The following is a 25,964-nucleotide window of genomic DNA, read 5'->3' as shown; positions in this document are numbered from 1 at the left end:
GGGGTCAACATCTGTGATAAAAGTATAATAATTTTCATAATCTTTTTCTGGTTTATTGTGAAGTAGGTTTATGGGTGTGATTATAGTTGGATCTGTTTGTGTGATTCAATTACATTTAATGTCAAATAGACTGTAAGCTTGAAATCATCAAAACAAACTAGGTATAGAAATGTGCTTGACATGCTAATGAGTAAACATGGATGCTGGCTTAGCATAAGGTGTGAAGGGAATTCACATTTTTAGATAAATGAAGGGACTGTTTGGATTTCAAAGGGATCTTAGTCTGTTTACAACTAGCCAGATAAGCAAGGCTAAGGAGTGTGTTTATTTTTACCAAAGGCTACTGACAGTATTGGCAACACAAAAGTTTTTATATTATGAGGAAGATACAGTTTCAAAGACATATGGAACAATCGACTTTACATATTAAAAGACAGAAACATATGTAAAAGAGAATGAAAGGCTATGTGGAGAAGGCCATGTAAGATCTAAGAGGAATGTGTGAAACAGCCTTCAAGAAGCCTCCAGCCATTTGTGCATAAGTCTGCTATGCAACAAAACTGAAGTTGGGGAAAAGCTATTTGGAATTCCACTGTCAAGTGGGTACTGAGTTAACTTGTTGAGCTTGTTTTAAATCTAAAATCTATTTTGGACTGTTGTCTTTAAAGGGGTGTAACTGGAAGCCAAGTCAATTAGGAATTTTAGGATTTGTCATAGGGATAAGTATTTGTAGTCTTGTGCATACGCTTGAAATAATTTTGTTAATAAATATTTTAATTTAATTTTTAACATCTGTAAAGGTCTTGGAGGAGTCAATACTTTTGAATTCAGTGCACACATCTTGTAATAAATACAAGTTGCAAAACCGTTGTGATAGCGTTGATTTGGTCTGCCTGGCACACATCATCTGCCATGCCATAACACCCCTCAACCTATTTTCTATTAAGGCCGTGATGCAATTATCCACAATAAGTTCATGGATGGCAAGGGCCTTGCTCACAAATGGACAGACATTCTGGAGGGAGATGCATAGAGGACCGGTGAGAGCTGATCTGCTGGCAAAATCTACAGCATCGGTAGTGGGGGGGAAAGGTGAGTTGGACAGGAAGAAGATTGGCAAGATTACCCCTTAGCGGATGCAATGGATAAGAAGATCGACGAGAGAGTGAGGTGTGGCACGGATCCTATCCCTGAATTAACTAGTTTGTTAATGAACATCTAGCATTAGATGTGAGAATAATATAACAACAAGAACATACAAGTTTGACAACAGTTTCAATGTCTCCTGCACATCTAATCCAATGCAATGTGTAAACTAAATAATACTTTGTTATTTAGTCTCCCCTGTATATATAAAATCTGAATGAATGGAGGGTTTTGATATTAATGGGTGCTTATATGATCTAAGTATTTACTTGGTGTTGGTAGGCACCAAAAGTCAATCCATTTTTCTCCTTTCCTGTTTGGGTTTTGAAATGCAACAGTATTTCATGTCATAGCTGACTTGCTATAGTCATGTGACCTCTGCCATGAAGCAGTCTCTCTGTAAGAAGACATTTTAGATCAGCTCAATAAAGACCTACAATGAGAAAGCACTGCTGCCTTTAAATATGAAACATGGCATCAGGAGTGGATTTAAAATAGAATTTTTAGACCCTGGAAATTCTGCAGAGAAGCTACAGCTTGGAAAGGCACACAGAAATGTTCAAATCTGCTAAAAGCTGCTAAAAGAGGGCAAGAAAAAGAAAAAAACAAACTGAAGATTGCAAGTTCAATATTGGTGAGTTAACATGACTGTAAACTTTCCACTCCCAGCTCCAGTAGAAATGAAAGGTGATATGTGGAAAAAACTGGCAGCCTTTCCACATTCATTGGCAAAACTACAAGATGGCAAAAGATTTAATTAAAAATCCGGAGCCAGCGTATCCACACTTCTAACATGGCTGGGGAGGGACTACTACAAATTGTATTCCATCCTAAATCTAATCAACAGACAAAGGAAACAGATGAATGCACAGTTTGAACCCAAGTGAATGTTACTTATGAATGCTATGTATTCAGCACCAGAGCTCAAGGTGCAAATGATCCCATTGAACAGTACGTAACTGCAGTAACACACCTTTTAGTCGCCCAAATTCACATGAGCCTGCAAGCTGATCTGATTAAAAGATAGATTAGCCTTAGGCTTATGAGACCCCTCAGTGACAGCAAGTCTACTGAAAGAGCAGAAACCTATGCTCTGGAAAGCGATAGATGTGTGTAGAAATGCGGTGCTTGTAAAACATCAGTTAGAGCACACATATGGCAGAGCAGACCAGGTGATACATTATGCTGAGAGACATAACAGTCTGAAAGGTCAGAACAATTGCGGACAAAGGACAGGATAAAAATACTGTGAAAGAAACCATACAAAGGAAAAGAAGGATTGCTCAGTGTGGGCGAAGCGGTGTTTTAACTGCAAGAAGCTAAATCATTTCACACCCAAATATTTGGCTAGAAAGAGGAAAAACAAGCCAAAACAGATGGCCACTGGAGATATATCAGCAGAAGAGTCTGATCAAGGACTTTACACCATACAACAGGTTGGATCCATCAAGTCCATAAGTGATAAATAGTTTGTGACTGTTACAATGATGACCACAGAAAGAGAACATCTCAAGTGAACAAGAAGTGTCACATAGACACTGGTGCGTCATGCAACATCATGACATTCACAGACCTGTGCAAAATGGCTCAACATGGCAATCTGAAAATGAAGCCCTGGAAAGTAAGGTTGAAGCTATATGATGTCACGATACTCATACCAAGAGGACAAAGTAATCTGAGAATCCAATGCAATGGCAAAAAGGAAGATCTAGAGTTCCAGATCATAGATGGGACATAACAGCTGCTCATCTCAGCTGACAAAGGGCAAATAAGATTAGAGAGATGAATGTGAGGCTCAAAGAGCTCTGAAGAAGAGTCATATGGACTTGAAACGTTAACTCTGTCTTTCTCTCCACAGATGCTTTTAGACCTGCTGAGTTTTTCCAGCATTTTCTGTTTTTGTGCCATAGGTTAGCTATTGGGAACTGAAAGTGCAGTGGTAAGTAACTTGCAGGAGAATTTATTTTATAGGTAATAATAATAATAAGCATGAAGAAGTTGAGCCCCATTAATGTGTCTTGAATTTTTGGCACTGCAAGAGGATTTCATAAACAGATTAGCTGAGGCAACGGGGAGGTACAGGACACAGATGTACAATGACCAGGAGCAAAAAATTGGATGTACGTTGGTTACATAGCTAGGCAAGGAACTTGAAAGCAGGCTGAATGATAGGAAATTGAATGAGAAATTTAAACAGTTTCAGATACTGAGGACGAATGAGGAATATCAGAGTCAATGAGAGACTTTAAAACTTATGTGCAGAAGAGCCATGCAGCACAATGGCCAACAGAGACAGATAAATATAAATATATATATATATATATATATTCTAGATATATAAGAAAAATTGGATGAGTCAAGAGCTGAGGAACGTTGTAGATCGGAGGGTGGCACACATGGAAGGGGAAGTAATAATGAGTTAATATCATGGTTTATCACTTTTCAAAATTCAAGTGTTGCCTTCTATCATTATTACATGGGATATAAGGCAGAGGAACAGGTTATTTGGCCCAAGTAGTCCATGCTGGGAAGCCAAATAGAGATATTTACATTTCGGACACTTCATGGTGATATTTCAGGAAGCTATTTGAATCAAGGCATTTTAACTAATTAAAAAAGTGCGCCCGTATCCCTCACCTAATTTCTTATCCATTTTCAAGTTTTTATTTTGAATCCTTAAGATAAAAGATAATTAGTCTGAGGAAGGGAAATAGTCCCATAGCTTATAACCTAAATGTTTATAAATTGTAGAACAGAAGAGGGGCCTGGGAGTATTGATAGATAGGTCACTAAAACAACAATACATTAACTGGACCTTGGGATGCACAGCCACAGTGGTAGAGCAAAAATTCAAAGACTATAATAAGTCTTCAAAATACAAGGTACTGACATGGGGTTTAACTGAGAATAATTGAATCATAGCCACTTCCTATGTGTTCAGCATTAACGTATGAAATGAGACAATTCATCACCAACTATCTGGATGCTCGGGGAATTAAATCCATTCCTGCTCATTAAGTGGCTGGGCTTTCAGACGGGTCCTTTATCGTCACATGGGTGGCATCAATGGGACCCTGCATTTGTGGGAATCTAGCCACCTGGAAGAGCTTAATGTATCTCCCTGATTCTTTCTTCCTCTTTGATGGGTTCATGTGGAACTGAATGAGCTCAGAAGTGCTTGCACTGGGCACATGATGTGTTTAATGCAGCAATAAACACTGACTTGCTAACCAATGCCATCAGAGGCCACCTGGAGGCATTTTGATAGATAAAAGTTACGCAATGTCACCTTTTTTAGCCATTGATAAGGCCGTGCCACAATAGCAAGAGTATTCAAGTTAGGTTCCAAACACTGACATCTCTCCAAACTATAGGAAAAATCCAGATCCTCTGTGGTCTTTTGATCTTGTGGCACAAATACTGTGGGTGGATTATTGCCTGTATGCTACTACATTCAACTGGTTTCCATCTCTTACTCCTACATATCCTCCACACCATCTTCCTCAAAGAATAGGAACAATGGGAAACCCCAGAGGAATGTCGATTGGGAGGACATTCAAAAAAGACTTGGACATTTTGAGTGTTTGTTTATGGGGCCAGGGACAGCAGATTTCCCTGGGAGTGCTTCCTCCCTAATTCCCAGACCCAACATATGAGCTGGATGAGGGTTGGAGCCAGCCAATTTCTGATTCTCCCCAACTGGCATGCTTCAACAGGGTATCTGTTTGCTGTACGCAGTTCACCACTTAAATGTGACTGAAGCTTAATTTGCCTTGGATTTTAGATCGGCACACATCAAAGTATGGAACGGTTGCTTCTTTGACTGTTCACCCATTTGGGTTTGAGTCAAATTTGTACCCCATCATTTCACTATGTAGAAATCCCTTCAATTTTTACCAAGTTTTGCAAAATACTTTTAAATATTCAAGAACTACAACGTCAAAACAGCAGAAATACTTCCAGCCAAACGACCATAAAAGCGATGCAAGACCTTTCACCTTGCATGGTCCAGCAGAGAGGCTTAGCACCATAAGCATTACAATGGCAGTATTTTTAATGGCAGTGAGTGCAAACACAGGAAAATAAGACTGGGTAAACACTGGGCCAAGCTCATCGTTTAAAGTGAAAAGTGTGTTTCCACTTGTAGCGCGGAAAGCTGGTAGGACCTTTGCGTGCTGATTTCTGATTTTGTCACGGGACCAGGTGCCAGGGTGCCAGGCCCCGCCCACTGCTAGGCACTCCCGGCAGGGCATGGGGACCCCACCAGCAGAGGTCGCTGGCCCAGGAAGACACCAGGCAGGGGAATCAGTCGGCCCTGTGGACCCTGCTCGGGAAGCAGTGTCCTCGGCAGGTTAGGAGCGGAGACAGAGGCCTTGAGCGCGGGCTGAAGAAGGAGCGGAGACAGAAGCCACAAGGAGAGAGCAGCAGCAGCCGCAGCGGCAAGGAGAAGAAGCAGAAGCCTGGGAATTGTGAGTTGCAGTGTGATAGGGCAGCTCGCAACCTTGGACAGTGGCTAGAGAACCAGGAAGGGGAATTGGGTCAGAAATACAGCTGCTGGAGACCTATGGGAACCACCTGGACAGTACCCCTGAGTCCGGGGAGCCATGACGAGTCTGGATGACCAGGTAATCTGACTCATGCAGTCTCGGGGAATTAGTAAAAAGAGCTCCACTAACTGAACTCTGCTACCCAGTTGATTAGAGATTAGGAGTTAAACTATTGACAGATTACAGGTGGATTTGAAATGGCAGCCGCGGAGGTTCATTGCAAATAGTTTGTTTCCATGAATTGAGCTTTACTATTAATGATTATAAAGATTTGATGCCAGTGTTTGATCTCTGTGCTTGAATCTCACATAACATCTTGGTGTCAGAAGTGGGATTCCACAACACAGGCATCAATTCATGGTGGCCGAGATGGAGCAGATGGTGGAAGAGCTGAAACTGACTAAATCCATGAGGGAGGACGGCTGCTCCAGTCTAGCGAGCACAGTTGTCGACGGAGGAAGTTGGACCTTTAGGCCAAAACCAGGCAGAGGCTCCCCATGTGTCCTCCCTCGATTCCACAGAGTAAAGAAATTTTACTCCTGGACTGATATCCTCCCTGCCAAAGCTTAGGAAACTGGACAGATTTGGGGGAAGACCAGAGACATCCAACAACCTGGCTGCCGAAGACTGGATCGAGGATGCATAGCTGGTCATGGAATCCAGGGGCCACAACGAGAGAGAGCTGGTGGTATTCATGATGGGACACCGTCTGGGAAAGCCCATTGGGAAATACTGGAGAGAGGTTTAACAGATGTTGAAAGAAGTCTATGGCAGATCTTTGAGGTTCTGACAAAGGATATTTGGGGTCAGCAGTAGCCTGTCACAGCAGCAGCAGAGATTTTATGAGTACAAGCAAGCCAAAGGGGAGGACTTGGTCACCGTATCCCTGGAGCTGGTGAAGCTGCTCGACCGCATCATCCTCCTGGATTCCTCCTTCCAGTCAACCAGGGGGATACAGCTGAAGGATCACCTAACTGAAGCAGTGAAAGATGGAAACATCCCGATGAAGTTCAGGAGATTTAACAATAACAAACCTGAATTGTCCTTCCTTGAAGCACAGAACCACATCATCCAGATCATGGGGAAAGACTGGGCTCATAAGACCAGAAAGGGGGCCACTATCAAGGAGATGACTGTCAGCATGGATGGGGATGTAGACCTCAGGCTGAAGAGGCAGGTAAAACAGTTGCTTTACAGCAAGTGCAGATCCAATCCTAGCTGTCCTAGCTCCACATCAAGCCTTGAGGCTGATCGTGTCCAAAGGATACTGAAGAGGTGCTGGAATTATAATGTGGCTGGGCACTTCAAACGAGAATGCTCTCAGCAACCACAGACACCATAAATGTCAGGCCATGGAGACCCCCATCCAACGCAACTGTGTATTCCCTCCCCCTCACCAGATGTTGAAGGAATGGAGTCTCCCACTGACAGCCAGGTGGGGGGGTGGGGGATGTGGGGAGGGGGTGGACCAGGTTATTTTGGGAAGAGGCTCGGTCTTATGTACAGGATCGAGTCTTGCCCTACGGTGGGTGTGAGAATTTGGGGCAGTGGAGGTGTTGTGCCTAATTGACACCGGAAGAGAGGTGTCAACCATTACTCGCAAGTTCTTCTGAGAGCATCTTGTTGAAGGTGTGAGCTGATCGATGTCTCTTCCTTCATCTGAATTTCCACTTCGTAGGAGTCGGACTTCCCTTATCATGGCTACACTGAGCTCTCCCTGTGTGTACTCAATCACATTTTTCATAACCTGGGGTTTCTGGTACTTCGTGACCCAATAGACACTCTGGTGGATATAAGAAATTTGAGAAAAAGTGGTGTTAGGACATTCTTGGAAAGCATGTAAGAGCGGCATGTTACGAACTCGGCAGAAGGGGGTCAAGGGTCCTCAGCCTTGCTCTGTACACTCGAGGTGTATCAGCCTGTACAGGACCTCAGAACTGTCGAGTAGCAAGGAATCAGACTATTTTTTTACCTGTCCACACTATCACTGTTCTTGAAGGCTCATGCTTTGATGAGCAAATAGCAAATTTGTTTCCACTTTACTGCAGATTACGTTGCTCATACTGAAAGGAGGGGATTGCGTCTATTACTTCAACTGTGTTTACATTTTGGAAATAGTGGTAATGTTTTTTATTTTGATCACCTGTTTTAATAGCCTTTTAAAACAAGCTGTGGTGGCAGCCAGGCAATCTAGCGTGGTCATTGTGACAATGTACGAGCACTCCCAACATCATTTAAATAGATCCGAATCGTGGCGTCTTTTAGTTACAGTCAATGCACTATTGAAAAACTGTTAATGTGGTGCAAATTGCATACAATACTCTGATAAATATTTAAGCTATCTGAATTGGCTTTTTAAGTGAATATTGTTAAACTCAATCAAGCAATTGTGTTTTATTTCTGTTCCAAGATGTTGTATGAGGGGAGAAATGGGACAAGTTAGCACAATAGAGGCAAATGCCACAAAACATACTGAAATGAAAAGCAAGTATTTTAAATTCAGTTTTTGACAAGCAATTAAAGTCTAGCAACTGAACGGCAATATTTAAACTTATAACATTAAAGATAACTTTTCAATTTCGAGTGGTTATTATCTTAGTACAGAGCCGATGGAACTTGGCAAGCCTCATACAACATTTTGAGATCTCCTATTAAGTGGCTGTAAATCCTCTGTGCCATAATAATTAACAACATGATTTCATAAGGGTTGTAAAGGAAAAGAAGATGATACATGAGAAATTATCACCAGGGCAATTTGAGTTGTCTCAAAACATTGGTTTAAAATGCCCAGACCTTTTCTCATGACATCAGCTCTAATTTGACTTGCTCAGTGATAATACAGGTGTATGTCAATTGTATATTTGAACATCCCACATGAATGATAAATATTATAAATCTCACCATTGCTTAGTACATCAGTGTCTCTCCCAAAGTCCAAATTTCTAACATTTAAATTAGTATATATAATATGAATGCAAAAATGTTAATTTAAAAGGTTTTTTTTTATTTTTTAAAGTTGTCTGTATTCAGCATGAGTGGGAATGTGCGATGCTAGTTCATCAAAAATGCCCGTTCCGTGTTTTCAACCAATCAGAAAGCTCCGGTGATGTGGACGTTGAGATCTTGTCAGAGGTCCAGGAGCAGAGTGCAGGAATCTAGTGAACAGCGCCGAGGAAACGTAGTGCTGCTGAACAGTGGGAGGCTGAGACCTGAGTGAGGGCAGGCCGTAGATAACAACTACCCAATAACAACTACAGTAATTCATTTTTGAAAGTTAATGTGTGTGTGAGAGGAAGAGGGTGGAGGGCAGCAGGCTGAAGGCTTACCTAGGGCTGCAAATACCTTTTTGCCAACCTTGTCTCCCATAGTCCTCACGAGGAAGAAAGATGGAAGACTGAAGGTCTTTGCCAGGCACTCAATGAGACGATATATAAGGATATTTATCCTGTACCTAGGATTGAGGAAGCATTACAAGTCCTAAAATGTGCGAAGTTTATCTGCAGTCTCAATTTAGCCCACAGTTATAACCAGCTATACATAGCGGAGAAAGACATTGATTGGCCATCCGTCATATGCCCCACTTCATTTTTCTTTCCATTGATCTCAGTGGAATGTACTCCATTAATTATCTGACTGGATTTTCAATCCATAAAAGAAAAGACTGGCATTCCAAATGGGTACCAGAGGATTTTACAAATACACAAGAATGCTGTTCAAGTTTTGTAATGCCCCTGCCACCATCATGCATGTGATGAATAAGGTCTATGGTAATCTTAATTTCCAGTATCTCTTTGTGTATCTGGATGATATACTCAGTGTTGGCTCGACATTCCAGGAGACCCTTGAAAGACAACTCATCACCTTAGCCTGCTTGTTGAAGCATAACTTTAAAGTTGAACCAGAGAAGTGCTAACTTTTCCAGTACGGTACCTTGAGCATTTCATCACCGGGGACGGCAAAACCGATGAGAAAATCCAAGCAGCCTAAGATGGAGAGAAAGCTGCGTGGGTTCTTTGGTCTGGTGGGTTACTATGGAAGGTTTGTGCAAGGCTATGCACAGTTTGCTCCAAAACTTGCTAAGGAAATCAGAATGCTGAAGGAGCTGATGAGAAAGGACGCATGCAAGGGTGTAGTGTTGCCAGAATGCTGCTCCGGTACCTCCTATGTAAAGGCTTTAATATTCACCGCTAGATACTAAACTCTCTTTTGCAGATTGGCCATCCGTCATATGCCCCACTTCATTTTTCTTTCCATTGATCTCAGTGGAATGTACTCCATTAATTATCTGACGAGATTTTCAATCCGTAAGATCGCTATTAATTTTAATCCTCACTGCCTCCAATATTGAAGCTACTTGTTTCCAGGCATAACACATGCATGAAGCTTTAGCTCATTGATGGCAAAAATCCGAACTGGAGGGAAATTTTCTCGCATCTAAGTGGATCTGTGTGACCTGTGATGCAGAGGTGGCCAGCGCGGGACCTTGTTGAGTGAATTTTATCTGCGTTATTATGTGGGGCACAAGGGCAAGTTTGGCCACGAGTTCCTGGAGTTTGAGTTCAGGCCGGACAGTAAGAGTTGGCCGGAATGTCCGGAACTCACGGTGTGGCTGTGAATCTGGAGCCTGGGGAGGTTAAGAGGTGGTGGAGGGAAGGCTGGGCCCAGGATCTTGGGTCTCACACTGCTGCTGCTGGATTTCTCTGTCTCTGATGTGCAACAGCAGTAACAGTAAATCTCCCGTACAGCTCCCTGACTGCAAAAAAAAATAAAATGAATAAATACAGACCATACAAGTCCCTGCACACAGCTTTCTCACACACACGCATTTCAGGGCCTTTGAAGCTCAAGGTTCCCAGGAATCAATACCCCAAACACCCTGCTATGTTTGCCTACTGAACATTAATTCCTTGACTGTGATGGCCTGAGGATGCGAAACACAGTATGCTGTTTGTATACTCTGCTTTACATGAAATGTACAGCACAGAAACAGGCCATTTGGCCCACCTGATCTATGTTGGGTATTTATGTTCCACACAAGCCTCCTGCCACCCTTCTTGATCACACTGTCAGGGTGACCTTCAGCTTGAATGTATCTATACTAGAATCATGGAATGGCTACAGCACAAAAGGTGACCGTTCAGCGCATTGTCTCTGTCCGTTCTCTGCAACAGCAACTCAGCTAGTCCTACTCCTCAACCTTTTCCCTGTAGCCCTGTAAAATCCTTTTCTCGTCAGATAATTATTCAGTTCCCTTTTGAAAACTGCAATTGAATCTGTCTTCACAACACCCTCAGGCAGTGCATTCCAGATCCAATTCACTTGTTGCATACAGAAGTTTTTCCTCATGTCACCTCTAGTTCTTTTATTAATCACCTTAGGGTTCTCAACCTTCTGCCGACGGGAACAGTTTCTCCCCATTTATTCTATCCATATCCCACAAGATTTTGAACACTTCTAACAAATCTCCTCTCAACCTACTCTTCTCCAAGGAGAACAGTCCCAGCTTCACCCATCTATCCACATAACTGAAGTCTCGCATCCTTGGAATCATTTTTGTAAATCTTCTCTGCATCCTTTCTAAAACCTTCATATCCTTCCCATTGAGGCTGAACCATTGTTTTATGAAGGTTCATAACTAACTTGCTTCTGTACTCTGTGCCCCTCTTTATAAAACCCAGGATTCAGTATAATTTATTATCTGCTTTCTCAACTCACCCTGCCACCTTCAATGACTTATGCACATATACACCCAGATCCTTCTGCTCTTGCATTTCCTTTTGAATTATACCCTTTATTTTATGTCACCTCTCCTTGTTCTTCTGACCAAAATGAATCACTTCAAACTTCTGTACGTTAAATTTCATCTGCCATATGTCTGCCCATTTCACCAGCCTGCCTATATCCTCTTGAAGACTATCACTCTCCTGCTCACAGTTCACAATACTTCAAGACTTGCATCACCTTCAAATTTTGAAATTGTACCCTGTACACCCAGGTATAGGATATTAATATAAATCAAGAAAAGCAGTTGGCCCTCTAAGTACCACCCCCTGTCAGAAGCAAGTAAAGTTTTCTGTGTTTCATGTTTTTAATCGGCTTGAATTAAATAATTAAACTGTTGCATAATGAAATTCTAGCTATGCTAAAGACTAGTGATTCAAAATAGCACATGGTTCGAAATAAAATGCCTACCAGCGCTAATATTTTTCATTTAAAAAGCATAGCTTTACTGGTATTTGGGGACTCAAATGAATAATACATAAAACATATTAGTAGATTTAGAAATTATATGGCAAACTCATTTTCTTAGAGCTCCAGCACCACAAGGAGAAGAAGCAGAAGCCTGGGACTTGTGAGTTGCTGTGTGATAAGAGCCAAGCCATGAATAGCGCAGCCTTGAACGGTAGCTAGAGAACCAGGAAGGGGAATTGGGTCAGAAATACAGCTGCTGGAGACCTATGCGGACCACCTGGACAGCACCCCTGAGTCCAGGGAGCCATGACGAGAGGAAAGTTCCTTTTGAATCTGGATGACCAGGTAATCTGACAATCTCAGTCCCGGGGAATTAGCAAAAGGAGCTCCACTAACTGAACTCTGCTAACCGGCTGATTAGAGATCAAGAGTTAAGCTCTCGACAGCATCCCAGTGGATCTGAAGTGTTAGCCGTGGAGGTTCATCGTAAATGGTTTGTTTCCGAGTTAAGCTTTTCCATTTGTGTTTATAAAGATTTGATGCCAGTGGGATAAAGGATCCCTGTTTTATAACCTATGTGCAGTACATGTGCTTGAATCTCATGTTACAAATAGGCACAAGAGACTCATGGCAATCATTTTTAGAGACAGAGTTTTGGCAGAGGATAATTCTGTTCCATTTGATATGCCAACCTGCCTCGGCACTGACCAAAAATGGGCATTTTTAAAGAAAAGTAAATTCAGGCCAATAATTTTGTGTTGTAGGTATCACCACTTGATGGCACCAAAGCAACAAAAAATGCAGGTTTTTAGGTGAAAGACCTGAACCAGTTTACATTTGCAATACTTGTCATGAGGCTATGCCCCTTTATTTTTGAAAATATGACCTTTCAACTAACTGGAAATTTTACAATTTGAATTGAGACAGAACAAACGCAGGGCCACTTTCCAGGTGAAGGTGAAAAAGCAAACAAGACACCCTTGGGAGTGTGAAGAGAGGGACATTGCCTATAATTCAAAGATCCATTGAAACATGTCACTATCTAAAGAAGAGACATTAAAATGTAAACTGCTGAATATTGAAACAATGGCTGCCACAGACAGACCCACCCAAAACCCCTTATATTTCACTTACTGTGTATTGCTAACAGGCCAGACTGCTAGCCACTGCAGAGACACAGGGAGTACCAAGAAAGTTTTCAGCAGAGGAAACAGGCTGAAAAGCTGCACTCTTTCCTTCCCTCTCTTTTCAAAAAAAGTGTGTCACTTGGTTTGAGAAGTCAACTATCAGGAACCTACCAGCGAACCAAGATCTTCTAATAATTGCAACAACATCTACATCTGACCATGTCCACAAAACCAGCTAATCCAAAAATCTGCACCTCCAGGACAATCAAGGACACTTAACCTTCTTCACCTACTGCAGTCCATGTTGAGTAGGTACACCCACAGTGCTGAAAGGAAGGGAGTTCCAGGATTTAAACCCAGTGACAGACAAGGAATGGTGATATAGTTCCAAGTCAAGATAATGTGTGGCTTGGAGGGTAAATTGTAGGTGATGGTGTTTCCATACATATGCTGCTCTTGTTCTTCTAGGTGGTAGAGGTCATGGGTTTCGAAGGTGCTGTTGAAGAAGCCTTGGTGAGTTGCTGCATCTTGTAGATGGTACACACTGGTGCGACTCTCAGTGATGGATGGATTGAATGTTTAAGGTGGCGGATGGGGTGCCAATCAAGCGGGCTGCTTTGTCCTGGATGGTGGTGAGTTTGAGTGTTGTTGGAGCTGCACTCGTCCAGGTAAGTGGAGAGTATTCCATCACGCTCCCTGATTTGTGCCTTATAGATGGTAGACAGGCCTTAGAGAGTCAGGAGGTGGGTTAGTTGCTGCAGAATTCCCAGCGTCTGACCGGCTTTTGTAGACATAGTATTTATATGGCTAGTCCAGTTCAGTTTCTGGTTAAGGGTAACCCCTAGGATGTTGAGAGTGGGACTTCAGCAATGCTATTGCCATTGAATTTCAAGGGGGCATGGATAGATTTTCTCTTGTAGGGGGTGATCATTGCCTGGCACTTCTGTGGCACGAATATTACATGCCACTTATTAGCTCAAACCTGAATGTTGCGGTCTTGCTACATCTGGACATGGACTGCTTCAGTATCTAAGGAGTTGCTAATGGTGCTGAATATTGTGCAATCATTAGCGAAAATCCCCACTTCTGACCGTATGATGCAGGGAAGGCCATCAATGAAGCAGCTGAAGATGGTTGGGCCTAGGACACTACTCAGGAACTCCTGAAACGATGTCCCAAGACAGAGATGATTGATCTCCAACAACCACAACTATCTTCCTTTGTGCTAGGTATAACTGCAACCAGTGGAGGGTTTTCCCCCTGAATCACTGATTCCAATTTTGCTATGGCTCTTTGATGCCATACTCAGTCAAATGAGGCCTTGATATCAAGGGCAGTCATTCTCACCTCGCCCCTTGAATTTAATTCTTTTGTCCATGTTTGGACTAAGACTATAATGAGATCAGGAGCTTAGTGACCATGACAGAACCCAAACTGATCATCGGTGAGCAGGTTATTGTTGAGTTAGTGCTGCTTGGTAGCACTGTTGACAACACCTTCCATCACTTTGCTGCTGATCAAGAGCAGACTGATGGGGCAGTAATTGGCAGGGTTAGATTTGTCCTGCTTTTTGTGGACAAGACATACTTGGTCAGATAGATACTAGTGTTGTAGCTGTACTGGAACAGTGCAGCTAGTTCTGGAGCACAAGTCTTCAGTACTATTGCCAGTATGTTGTCAGGGTCCATAGTCTTTGCAGTAACCAGTGCCTTCAGCCATTTCTTGATATCACATGGAGTGAATCAAATTGACTGAAGACTGGCATCTGTGAGTTTGAACTTTGGGGTGTTCTCTTAATAATCCATGACTCCAGTTTCTACCCTTCCAATCTTTTTATAAAGTTATAAATAATTAGGTCTCAGAAAGTACCTTTTTAGCAGAGTCAGTCAGTCAGTCAATAACACAAACTAAGCCAATAAAATATAAATTAGATCAGAGTCTAATCTGTGCAGTGGTATAGTGGCAATGTTAGAAATGAGTGCACCATACATCTAGGGAAGGCATGTTATTTTTTGACACTTCACTTGGTGCATTTTGTAGTATTTTAGAATAATATATTATGTGCGACAATACAATGCACGAAGATGAACAGATAGTAGTTGTAGTGTGTTGTGATAATTTTTCGCAAGATATTTTTTTTGAATCTTGAAAAACAGAAGTAGAGAAATAGAGGGGAAAACACTGAAGGAGGCTCTTTGCCGAACAAGTGAGTGCAGCCAGTACAGGACTTACTTAGACTTTGGTCACTGCAAGATGCCGCCACCAGCCCCAGTCCATCGCAATCTCTTTCGCTCCAGCTCAGGTGGTGTCCCACTCTTGAAGGTCATCCTTGGCTGGCCCTGTCATCTTCTTCTGTCTGATGGTGTCCATTCTTCTGCCACTCTAGGGTGTACATCCGGGAGGTGAAGGACATGTTCCGCCAGCCTGAGTTGTCTCATCGTCATGATGTCCCACAGGTGCCTCTAACCAGTCTTCTGTAGCACGTGGTCAGATGCTTATTGGTGATGCTCTCTTTCCATGTGATGTTTAGGATCTTACGTAGGCTGCCCTGGTGAAAGACGTCAGAATGTTGAATAAAGTTAAAAGATCTGACAAACTTATCCAAGATAAGAACTGCCTTTTTGTGATGTCTCCTTCTCAGGATTACATCTTCCCTCAGAACTTTTTTTTCCCCATCCCACACCCCTCCCCACCACCACCCTAGCACTCCTATCCCTATTTCTGCCAGTTTTTGTTCTAATTAGAAATGGAACAAAGCTCACTCTCCTTCTCGTTTTAGCTGTACTATCAGCAGCTACTATTGCCACAGCTGCTTGTGTAGCATATTGCTATCAACTGGTTGCATAGGGAAAGCTATGCGCTTCAGTATTTGCCAGCAAATTTCACCCTCCTGCTGTTTTCCTGCTCTGTGCCATCCTTAGTACAGCTTGCTGCATGTCACACACATCCTGCACACATCAGCATGTCACACACAAATGTATACAACGAATTGATGAAGGCACATATTTATAATCCCCTCCTTACTGCAGGACAAGTCAAAGCAAAACAACAAGGAGCAGCTGCGAACAAGAGGTGGGCGAGTACTGGGGGTGAGGGCTATTGTGGGGACAGCTTTCCTCTAGATACTAATTCTTGAACATCTTCTAAGTTGTAGGCATTGGCCTCCTCAAAGCTTTAGGGATGGAAAATCAAGAAGTTTGGAGCAGCATAAACATTGCTTTGTTGTTGTTTCTTTTGGTGGTAGCCAAACTAGTAATGCCTCACCACACCACAGGAACAATTTTCGCTGAAGACTTTCTGCCAAAATGGCGTCTTAAGCTGAAACGTTGGCTTAGCCTATGATTAGCTCAAAACCCCACCTTGGGAGAGGAATTGAAACCAGCAATAGGAATGGTATTGTTAAACAACCTATTGTCACTTAAAATGTCTACTAATGCTCAATAAAGAATGTTGCATAGCACTTTTGTAGCTAAAACTTCACTTCAATTAACGCCTTCTCTTAACATCTGTTTGGGAGCAAAAACAATGTTAATGTGAATTTCAAAATCTACTTGAAGCGATAATCACCATTTCAGACCCATTATTGCTGGAACTGTGGAGAACCTCTGAAACATATAACGAGACTTTCTGCAATATTTTGTCAAGAATTTATCATGCTTGGATAACATTTATTCTGGATGTTCTCTGAGGGCTTCACCTAAAAGTGTAAGTGTTGTGCTACTCCACCCTACAGGAGTCACCAGGAGAAAGGGAGTGTGTGGCCATGGGACATCTTACATGGGCATCAGTGAGGGGAGACTTCACCCTGAGTGAGACAGAGACTGAGTGAATATATTTGATTCAAAGTGGGAATTCGGTTCATAAGGGGAAAGAGGTGGTTTAGGTAAGGTGTACAGGAAGAAGTAAAGTGTGCTGAGTGGGGAGTTCAGTGGAGGGCGGGGAGGAGGTGCTCTTTCTCTTCTACTCCTTTTCAGCCTCCAGTATTTGTTGCTCCAAAGTGGAAATCAGAAGGAGGAAGTAAACCAGTAACTGGTTTTATCAGTATTGTAAAGTTTACCGGCAGTGCTGAAGCCTATTTGGGGGTGTAGGCTTTATTAATTATAATTAATTAACAATTATTAATTAACACATATTGGAGATGTCAGGGCAAGTGATATGCGATTGCAGGATATGGGAACATCTGGACCCGGTATGATCCAGGGCAAACACATCTGCAGTGTTTGTGGCTGCAGGAACTTCAGCTCTGAGTTTTTGAGCTGGAGGCAGAGCTGCAGACACTGCGGCATATCAGGGAGGGGGAAAGTTACCTGGACACTTTATTCCAGCAGGCGGTCACACCCCTTAGGATAGAGTCTTCTGATTTGGTCAGGGACAGGAGGGTGTGACTGCAAGTGAGGCAGGTAAGGGGACCCAGAGGGCAGGTGTGCAGGAGCCTTGGCCCTTGCAATTGTCCGACAGGTTTCAGGTTTTTTCAGCTTGTTTTGATGAGAGTGGGGGCTGCAGGATGGATGAGCTAACTAGCCATGGCACTGTGGTACAGGAAGCCATTCAAGTAGGGAGGAGTTACAAGGAATATAGTGGTTGTAGGGGACAGTATAGTCAGAGGGATTGACATCATTCTCTGCAGCAAAGAGCGAGAGTCCATTTGGCTGTGCTGCCTGCCCAGTGCCAGGGTTTGGGACATCTGCTCAGGGCTGGAGAGGAACCCAGTCATCATGGTCCATGTTGGTACCAACGACATAGGCAGGATAAAGGAGGAGGTTCTGCACAGTCAGTATGAGGAGCTTGGCACCAAATTAAGAAGCGGAACCTAAAAGATCATAATCTCTGGATTGTTACCTGAACCAAATGCAAATTGGCATAGAACAAATCAGATCAGGAAGATGAATGCGTGGCTCAAAGCCTGGTGTGGGAAAAGTGGGTTCCAGTTCAAGGGGTACTGGTAACAATACTGGGAAAAGTGGAATCTGTACCGTTGGGACAGTCTACAACCAAACCGCAGTATTCTTGCGAACTGCATAACTAGGGGAGTAGAGAGGGTTTTAAACTAAGTAATGAGGGTAAGGATATAAATTTGGGAAGATGTAGTAAATCAAAAAGTAGAGACAAGGCAAAAGATAAAGGTATTATTAAGGGAAATGAAAAACAGACCAGGAAGGGATAGAGAGTACAAATCTAACAGTAAATCCACAGATGAGACTAGAGGTTATAAAAGGATAAAACTAAAGGCTCTTTATCTGAATACAAAAAGCACGCAAAACAAGACAGATGAACTGAGAGCGCACATAGAAATAAATATGATTTGATAGCCATTACAGAGACTTGACTGCAGGAGGACATGAATTGGGACCTGAATATTAAAGGGTACAGGGCATTTAGGAAGGACAGAAAGCGAGGAAAAGGTGGAGGGGTGACTCTGTTAGTTAATGATGGTATTAGCACAATAGAGAAGGCTGACTTAAGTTCAGGAAGCCAGGATGTGGAAATGGTTTGGATAGAGATGAGAAATGGTAAAGGCAAGAAGTCATTCGAGGGAGTCATGTACTGGCCCCCTAATAGTAACCACATGGTGTAGGCTGGAACATAAAGGAAGAAATAATGGGAGCTTGTCGGAAAGGCACGGCGATAATCATGGGAGATTTTAATCTACATATAGACTGGAAATGTCAGATGGGCAAAGGTAGCCTTGATGAGGAGTTCATAGAATGTTTTTCCGGGATAGTTTCTTAGAACAGCACGTTCTGGAGCCAACCAGAGAGCAGGCTATACTAGACCTGGTATTGTACGAGATGGGATTAATTAATGACCTCATAGTGAAGATGCCCCCAGATAATAGTGACCATAATATGATTGAATTTTACATTCAGGTTGAGGGAGAGAGGAGTGGGTCAAAGATTATGTTTTTAAACTTAAATAAGAGCAATTATGAGGGCATGAAAGCAGAGTTGGTTAAAGTGAATTGGCAAGTTAGGTTAAGAAATAGGTCAATAGAGATGCATTGGCAAACATTTAAAGGGGACATTTCAGAACACACAATGGATACATTCTAATGAGTAAGAAAATGTCTAAAGGACGGACACACCGTCGTATTTAACTAGAAAGGTTAAAGATAGTGGGCAGAATTTTCTGTTTGCCGGGCGGGCCCGACTGACTCGGTGGCTGGCGGCCGCCCGATTGCTGCTGAAGAAACGGGCCACGCCGCTATTTTTTACGGGCAGGCCAATTAAGGCCCGCCCCGTGGGTAAGCGACTCCTGTGGAGAACGGGAAAATTTTCACGGGGGCGGGCAGCCTGCATAAAGAGTAGCCAGGCAGCCTGCTTGAGGCAGTGTACCATGGCCACTCGTGGAGAGAGGGAGGGAGGTGCAAGTGCAGAGCGGCATGAGCAGGAGGAGGGGGGCAGGCTGCAGGAGAGGCCAGCGGGGGGCCACTGTGCCCCCCAATTTTCCGATGCATGCCTTGCTGTCCTCCTGCAAAAGATGGGCATCCGTTGACAACTTCTGTATCTGGAGGATGGGAGGAAGTGGGTGACGCTGTAAGCGCCCATGATGATGTGCGGTGCACTGGCACCCAGTGCAGGAAATGATCCAATGATTTGCTGCGCTCTGGAAGGGTGAATAACATGTCTGTCTTGGCCATTTGACCCAGATGGCAGCCTTAGCCTTTGACCCCCCCCCCAACCATGTCTTGCTGTTGTCACTGCATAGGGTATCTGTCGCAGCACACCTCATTCACAGACTGAGACATTCTGATGTGTGGATTATACAGAAGGGACCCTCAGCCCCTTGAGGAATCACATCACCACCACCTTCCAAAGTCACCTTTTCCCATTTGTGACCACTATCACCATGGTCTAAGATGCCATTGGATCGCTGCTGCACAGCCAAAGACTTATTTCATCTGACAGGGTTGGGACCTCCAGCACCCTTTCAGCCAATGCGCCCCACATTACTCTGTCCAAAATGTCCTCAGCACCTCAGCTGTGAACATCATGACACTCAGATGAATGCCACCACGTTACTCATCCCTGAGCCATGGGGATATGTTGCCTTCTGCCCACCCGGCCTATGCCCCTGCTTATGGAATGAAGGCCAATAATGTGTCCATCTCCTGTGATCAACGGCAAATGTCGCTACTGTTTGTGATGTTTCCTCAGCCCTGCAACTATCCAGGCCAGAATGCATCCAGGTCTCTCCCACTCCTATGGTACATAACATAACATGTAGCATTCCTGAGGCCATCTGACCAGCCTGTCTGCATGTGCGTTTAATGTTTGGGGCTCGTCTTGGCTCTTTTTCAACTCACCAATGTTCTTCTCCTTAGGATCTTGAAGGGTCAACGACTTATAAGGCTGGGGGCGGAAAGGGATGAAAGGTTTAACTGACTGTACACTAACTGATGCACTGTCCTTGTTGTTAATTTCAGCATCACCACCAGAGCGACCCGCACCTCGACCCCACAGCCCCCCCTCCACACCTGAGGGCTAACAAGTGCAACATCATTTCAGCCAGCCAGGCACCAGCGCAGACACACACACCTCGGTGGGGACTTTACCATCGGCTAGTGTCCCGGGTCACAGTGGAGAGGGTACATCACGATCGCTGGAGGAGATGGTAGGGGCAGAGAGTGCCAATGGCTCCAGCAGCCGGAGGACAGCAGGGGATGAGGCACCTGCTGAGTCCGGCACTGATGACGTGCCTCTGGAGTTGTTCCCATTGTAGCAGCTGCAAGAAAGGCGGCAGGAAGTGCGTTTGCATCTGGCAGGGTTGCATGAGGGAATGGTTCAGTTGCTGTTTGCGAAGAAGGAGTCTAGGCAGAGTGCACGTGAAGAATCTGCCCTCAGGGCAGTGCTTCAGGATTCCTTCAATGAGAGATTGGCGACTCTCATAGAGAGGGGCTTCCACCAAATGGATCAAAATATGATTGGGTTACGCTCTGACCTGCAAGCCCTCACAGCGGTTCTGGCCACAGGTGGTGTTTTCCATTGTGGGAGATGTGGGACACCAAGCGTCGGCACGGTGCCCATGCATCTGCGGTGAGCAGGGAGATAGACTTGGACTTCACATTGGCGCAGCAGCTGCCTGTCATCGCTGCGAGCTCGTCTCAGGGCGCTCCGGATGAGAGCAGCAGCTCCTCCACCGCTCTGCCAGTCAACGTTTCTTCCGTTGAGGCTGCGACAACTGGGGAGGTGCCAGTTCTGGAACTGGCCACTCCCTCCCAGGCGGGGCCATCACAGGCTCCATGGGCCAGAGGGTGCCCGCCAAGATCATCGAGGCCAACATGACAGCAGAGTCAACAGGCTGTCTCTCAAGCCACTCCAAGTGATGGGGCAGCACCTAGACGAAGCACCCAAAAACGTAAGCATAAGGCACCTTAGGCACTCCACGGGTATGTCACTGGTGATTTTGTATTGGCCTTAGAATAGGGACCCATATTTTTGTGATTGCTATCAAGTGGTGTGTGTTTTTGTTTTGGACAAAATAAAGTCCACCTTTGTAACCATGGCTGAGGGTCTTTTGTTTGTGGTGCATTTTTCTTTTTCACATATTTATCATGAGTGTTTGAGTGGACATTGATGTTTCTGTACTAAGCCCTTATTTGCAGCTGAACAGGTGGAAGATGTAGCACCTAAGTCCCATGTGTGGAAGCACCAGGCAATGCTGTTCCTGCTGTTCATGTGTGTGAAGCTAGCTGAAGGTTCTTTAGATTAAATTGTCGCGGGTGTCCCTGCCTCCTTGGTGTAAATGCGGGTCATCGTTCTGCCCCTCATCATCGCCCTGTGCTTCCGCATCCTCTGAGGCACTGCTGGATTCATCATGTGCGGCCGTCAACAGCATTGCTCCTTTCCAGCACAAGATAGTGGTAGTCTGCTGCGCCCTGCACAATCAGAGACGCGATCTGGGGGGTACTGGAGTGCGCTCCCTGAGCGGTCCAGGCAATGGAAGCGCATCTTGAGAAGACCGATGGCTCCACCACAGTCCTTTTGGTGCCCTGGCTCCTATTGTACCGATGCTCAGCTTCTGCTCTTGGTGTAGTGGTGTCATGAGCCACCTTCGCAGGGGATAGCCCTTGTCACCCAGCAACCAGCCATCCAGCCAAACCGAAGCACTGAAGAGCCCCGGCACCTGGGAGTATCTGAGGATGTAGGCGTCGTGGGAGCTGCCTGGGTACCTTGCACAGACTTGTAAAATCTGCATCCTGTGATCACACACTATCTGCACGTTCATGGAGTGAAAGCCCTTCCTGTTGGTGAAGGGACCGGGTTCACCTGCTGGCGCCTTGATGGCCACATGTGTGCAGTCTATAGCACCCTGGACACGGGGGAAGCCAGCAATGGCCGCGAAGCCTCTGGCTCGCTGTGTCTGACTTGCTGGTCACAGCGGAAGTGGATGAAGTGGATACCCGTCTGAACAGAGCATCTGTAACCTGCTTGACACAAGTGTGGACAGCTGATTGGGAAACACCGCACAGATCACCCAACGAGCCCTGAAAGGAGCCAGAGGCATAGAAGTGGAGGGCAACTGTGAGCTTCAGAGTCGCTGGCATGGGGTGTCCACCCACACAGTTAGGGGAGATCTCAGGGCCAATCATCTGACAGATATTGTTGACTGTCTCCCTTGAGAGTCGGAGCCTCCTTTGACACTGCACCTCAGTCATATTGAGGTAGCTGCTTCACCGCCTGTATACCCTGGCAGCAGGATAGTAGTGTCTTCTGCAGACCCTTCCACCTTGGACAACCTCTTGGCCCTGCGCCACTTGTGCCTGCGCCTGGCTTCCCAAAGGTAGCTCCCCTGGAGGCTGATTGTCCGGTCCTGGCCTCCTCCTTATTCTATCCCTTCCTTCCTCCTCAGGGGAGCTGCCTCTAGTGGAGAGGTCAGAACCTATATCCCCAGACTAAATGGAGGCCTCCAGAAAGCTGCAGGCCCGAAAAAGATTAATTTCTGCAGACTGGTTTCAAAGTACACAAGAAGTTCTTGGAAATCAATGAGAACTACTAACAATCACACAGGCAACTTTTAAACACTTTCGTCAATTATAACTTCGTCAAAAACATGAACAACCCCTCTGTGTCCACATATCCCAACATTGCAAAAGTTTTCTTAAATAATCTCCTACCCGCCTTCCCGTTGGGCCCGTGCGCCGACCCAAAGTTCGCACGGGACTCTCAAAATCATACACAATTGGCAAGTTAAGGGGCTTAATGAGTCCTTCAATTAATGGCGGGCGAACTGAGGGCACCTGCCCACTGAAATATAGAGATGGCGCACGCTGATGTCGGCCCGCTCGCTTGATCTCAGCATGCGTCATTTTACGCGCTGACGTGCAGGCTATGCCATCCACACGTCAGCCGGAAAATTCTGGCCAGTATCAAACTTAAAAGAAAAAGCATATAATTGTGCAAAGGTAGATGGAAGGCCAGAAGATTGGACAGAATATAAGGAACGGCAAAGGATGACTAAAAGATTAATAAGGAGAGAAAAATTAGAGTATGAGAGAAAGCTAGCCAGAAATATAAAAACAGATGTTAAGAGTTTCTATAAATATTTTAAAAAGAAACAAGTTAACAAAGTGAGCATTGGTTCTATAGAAAGTGAGTCTGGAGAATTGATAATGGAAAACAAGGAAATGACAGGTGAATTGAACAGGTATTTTGCATCAGTTTTCACCATAGGGGATACAAGCAACATCTCAGAAGCAGTTATATGTCAGGAAATGGAAGGTAGGGAGGAACTTGGGAAAATTACAATCACCACAGAAGTAAATTGTTGGATCTGCGGCTGACAAGTACCCAGGTCCTGATGGACTTCATCCTAGAGTCTTAAAAGAAATGGCTTATGAAATAGTTGATCACTGGTTTTAATTTTCCGAAACTCCCTAGATTTGGGGCAGGTCCCTTTAGTTTGGAAGATAGCAAATGTAACTCCAATATTCGAAAAGGGTGGGAGACAGAGTGGGCAACTACAGGCTAGTTAGCTTTACATCTATCATAGGGAAAATGTTAGAAACTCTTATTAAAGAAGCTATAGCAGGGCACTTGGATAAGCTCAAGGTAATCTGGCAGAGTCAACATGATTTTGTGAAATGGAAATCATGTTTAACCAACTTATTGGAGCTCTTTGAGGAAGTAACATGTGCTATGGATAAAGGAGAACAGGTGGATGTACTGCACTTAGATTTCCAGAAAGTGCCACATTGCGGAAAATAAAATCTCTTGGTATAGGGGGTAACATATTGGCACGGATAGAAGTTTGGCTGGCTAACAGGAAGCAGAGAGTAGGCATAAATGGGTCAGATTGGCAAGATGTAACGAGTGGTGTGCCACAGGGTTCAGTGTTGGGACCTCACCTGTTTACAATTTGTATAAATGACTTAGATGAAGAGACGAATGGGATGATTGCTAAATTTGCTGATGACACAAAGATAGATAGGAAAGTAAGGTGTGAAGAGCGCATAAGAAGGCTACAAAAAGATTTAGATAGGTTAAGTGCATGGGCAAAGATCTGGCAAATGGAATATAATGTGGTAAATTGTGAAATTGTCCATTTTGGCAGGAAGGAAAAGAGAAGCATATTATCTAAATGGTGATAGATTGCAGAGCTCTGAGCTACAGAGGGCTCTGGGTGTCTTAGTGCATGAATTGCAAAAGGTTAGTATCAGGTACAGCAGGTAATAAGGAAAGCTAATAGAATGTTATCATTTATTACGAGGGGAATTGAATTCAAAAGTAGGGAGATTATGCTTCAGTTATATACAGAGCACTAGTGAGACCATACTTGGAGTACCATGTGTAGTATTGATCACCTTATTTAACGAAGGCTGTAAATGCATTGGAACCAGTTCAGAGAAGGTTTACCAGACTAATACCTGGAATGGGTGAGTTGTCTCATGAGGAAAGGTTGAAGAGGCTAGGCCTGTATCCATTGGAGTTTAGATGAGGAAGAGGCGATTTGATTGAAACATAAGATCCTGAGGGTCTTGACAGGGTGGATGTGGAGAGGATGTTTCCTCTTGTGGGAGAATCTAGAACTAGGGGTCGCTGTTTAAAAATAAGGACTTGCTCATTTAAAATGGAGATGCGGCAAAATTTTTTCTGAGTGGCATGAGTCTTTGGAACTCTTCCTGAAAAGGTGATGGAAGCAGAGTCTTTGAATATTTTTAAGGCAGAGGTGGATAGATTCTTGGTTAGCAAGGGGGTGATAGGTTATCGGGGGTAATTGGGATGCAGATTTCAGGTTACTATCAGGTGTCATAATTTTATGAAATGGTGGAGCAGGCCCAAGAGGTGAATGGCCTACTCCTGCACCTCGTTCATATGTTCATATCATATCCTTGGTCTTGACAAGGAATGTGAGGAGGAGGAGGACGTGAGGTGAGGCAACTCAGCACCAGCTGCTATAGGAAAGAGGGATGAGGGCAAAGTGGCATCCTTCCCTTCTACGGGTACACAACATTTCTCCTCTGGACGCTTTCATGAGGATCTCCAGTAACACATTTGAGAATCTGTGTGCCTGCTCAGTCCCCAAACAATCCTGCAACATGCCACTGTGTGCCAGCCAGAGTACTCCATATCTTAAGTGGAATTGGGTGTATTGAGGTCAATTGATGGCCACTGGAAGGTCCCTTCCTACCTCTACCGCTATTTTATCCATGGCAAGGGGAAACCTATGCCAAGCAGTAGCCCAGCAGCTTAAGCTGCATGGGCTGATGTCATGCAAGAAGGGGAGACCTCCATGTCCATCGAAGACAACCCTTGCTCGAGATTACAATTCCCCCTTTACACTCCCTCTCTGGCCTCTCAAACCAGTCCCCCACCCCCTCACTGGGCCTGCCAGCCTGACCCCAGCGAAACCCCTCATTCAGCGTGGTGTTCAGCTCCAGCGACGATCTCCACTGGGGACTGCCTGTAGTCTCAGCAGTGGCCACCGCTCCTGCCTGGCGCTGCTGGGATTACAG

At 44.4% G+C, this 25,964-nt stretch overlaps 1 long non-coding RNA gene across 5 annotated transcripts; it reads left to right on the top strand.

Annotated features, from left to right (window-relative positions):
* The first annotated feature begins 5,424 nt into the window (after nucleotides 1-5,424).
* LOC121292853 lies at nucleotides 5,425-20,491 on the top strand. 5 transcript variants are annotated; one of them, XR_005946347.1, is made up of 5 exons: nucleotides 5,425-5,771; nucleotides 13,481-13,525; nucleotides 15,399-15,468; nucleotides 16,042-16,084; nucleotides 20,436-20,491. It is a non-coding gene; the product is annotated as an uncharacterized LOC121292853 (long non-coding RNA). The 5 variants fall into 5 exon arrangements; XR_005946348.1 differs by lacking the exon at nucleotides 16,042-16,084 and having other exon boundaries at nucleotides 20,436-20,475; XR_005946345.1 differs by having other exon boundaries at nucleotides 15,399-16,084; nucleotides 20,436-20,473.
* Nucleotides 20,492-25,964: the final 5,473 nt, after the last annotated feature.

This window comes from Carcharodon carcharias, chromosome 20, assembly GCF_017639515.1.
Source record: "Carcharodon carcharias isolate sCarCar2 chromosome 20, sCarCar2.pri, whole genome shotgun sequence".
In the NCBI taxonomy this organism is placed as follows: Eukaryota; Metazoa; Chordata; class Chondrichthyes; order Lamniformes; family Lamnidae; genus Carcharodon; species Carcharodon carcharias.
The sequence above is the reverse complement of the archived record's forward strand: the minus strand, read 5'-3'. Positions and strand labels throughout refer to the sequence as shown.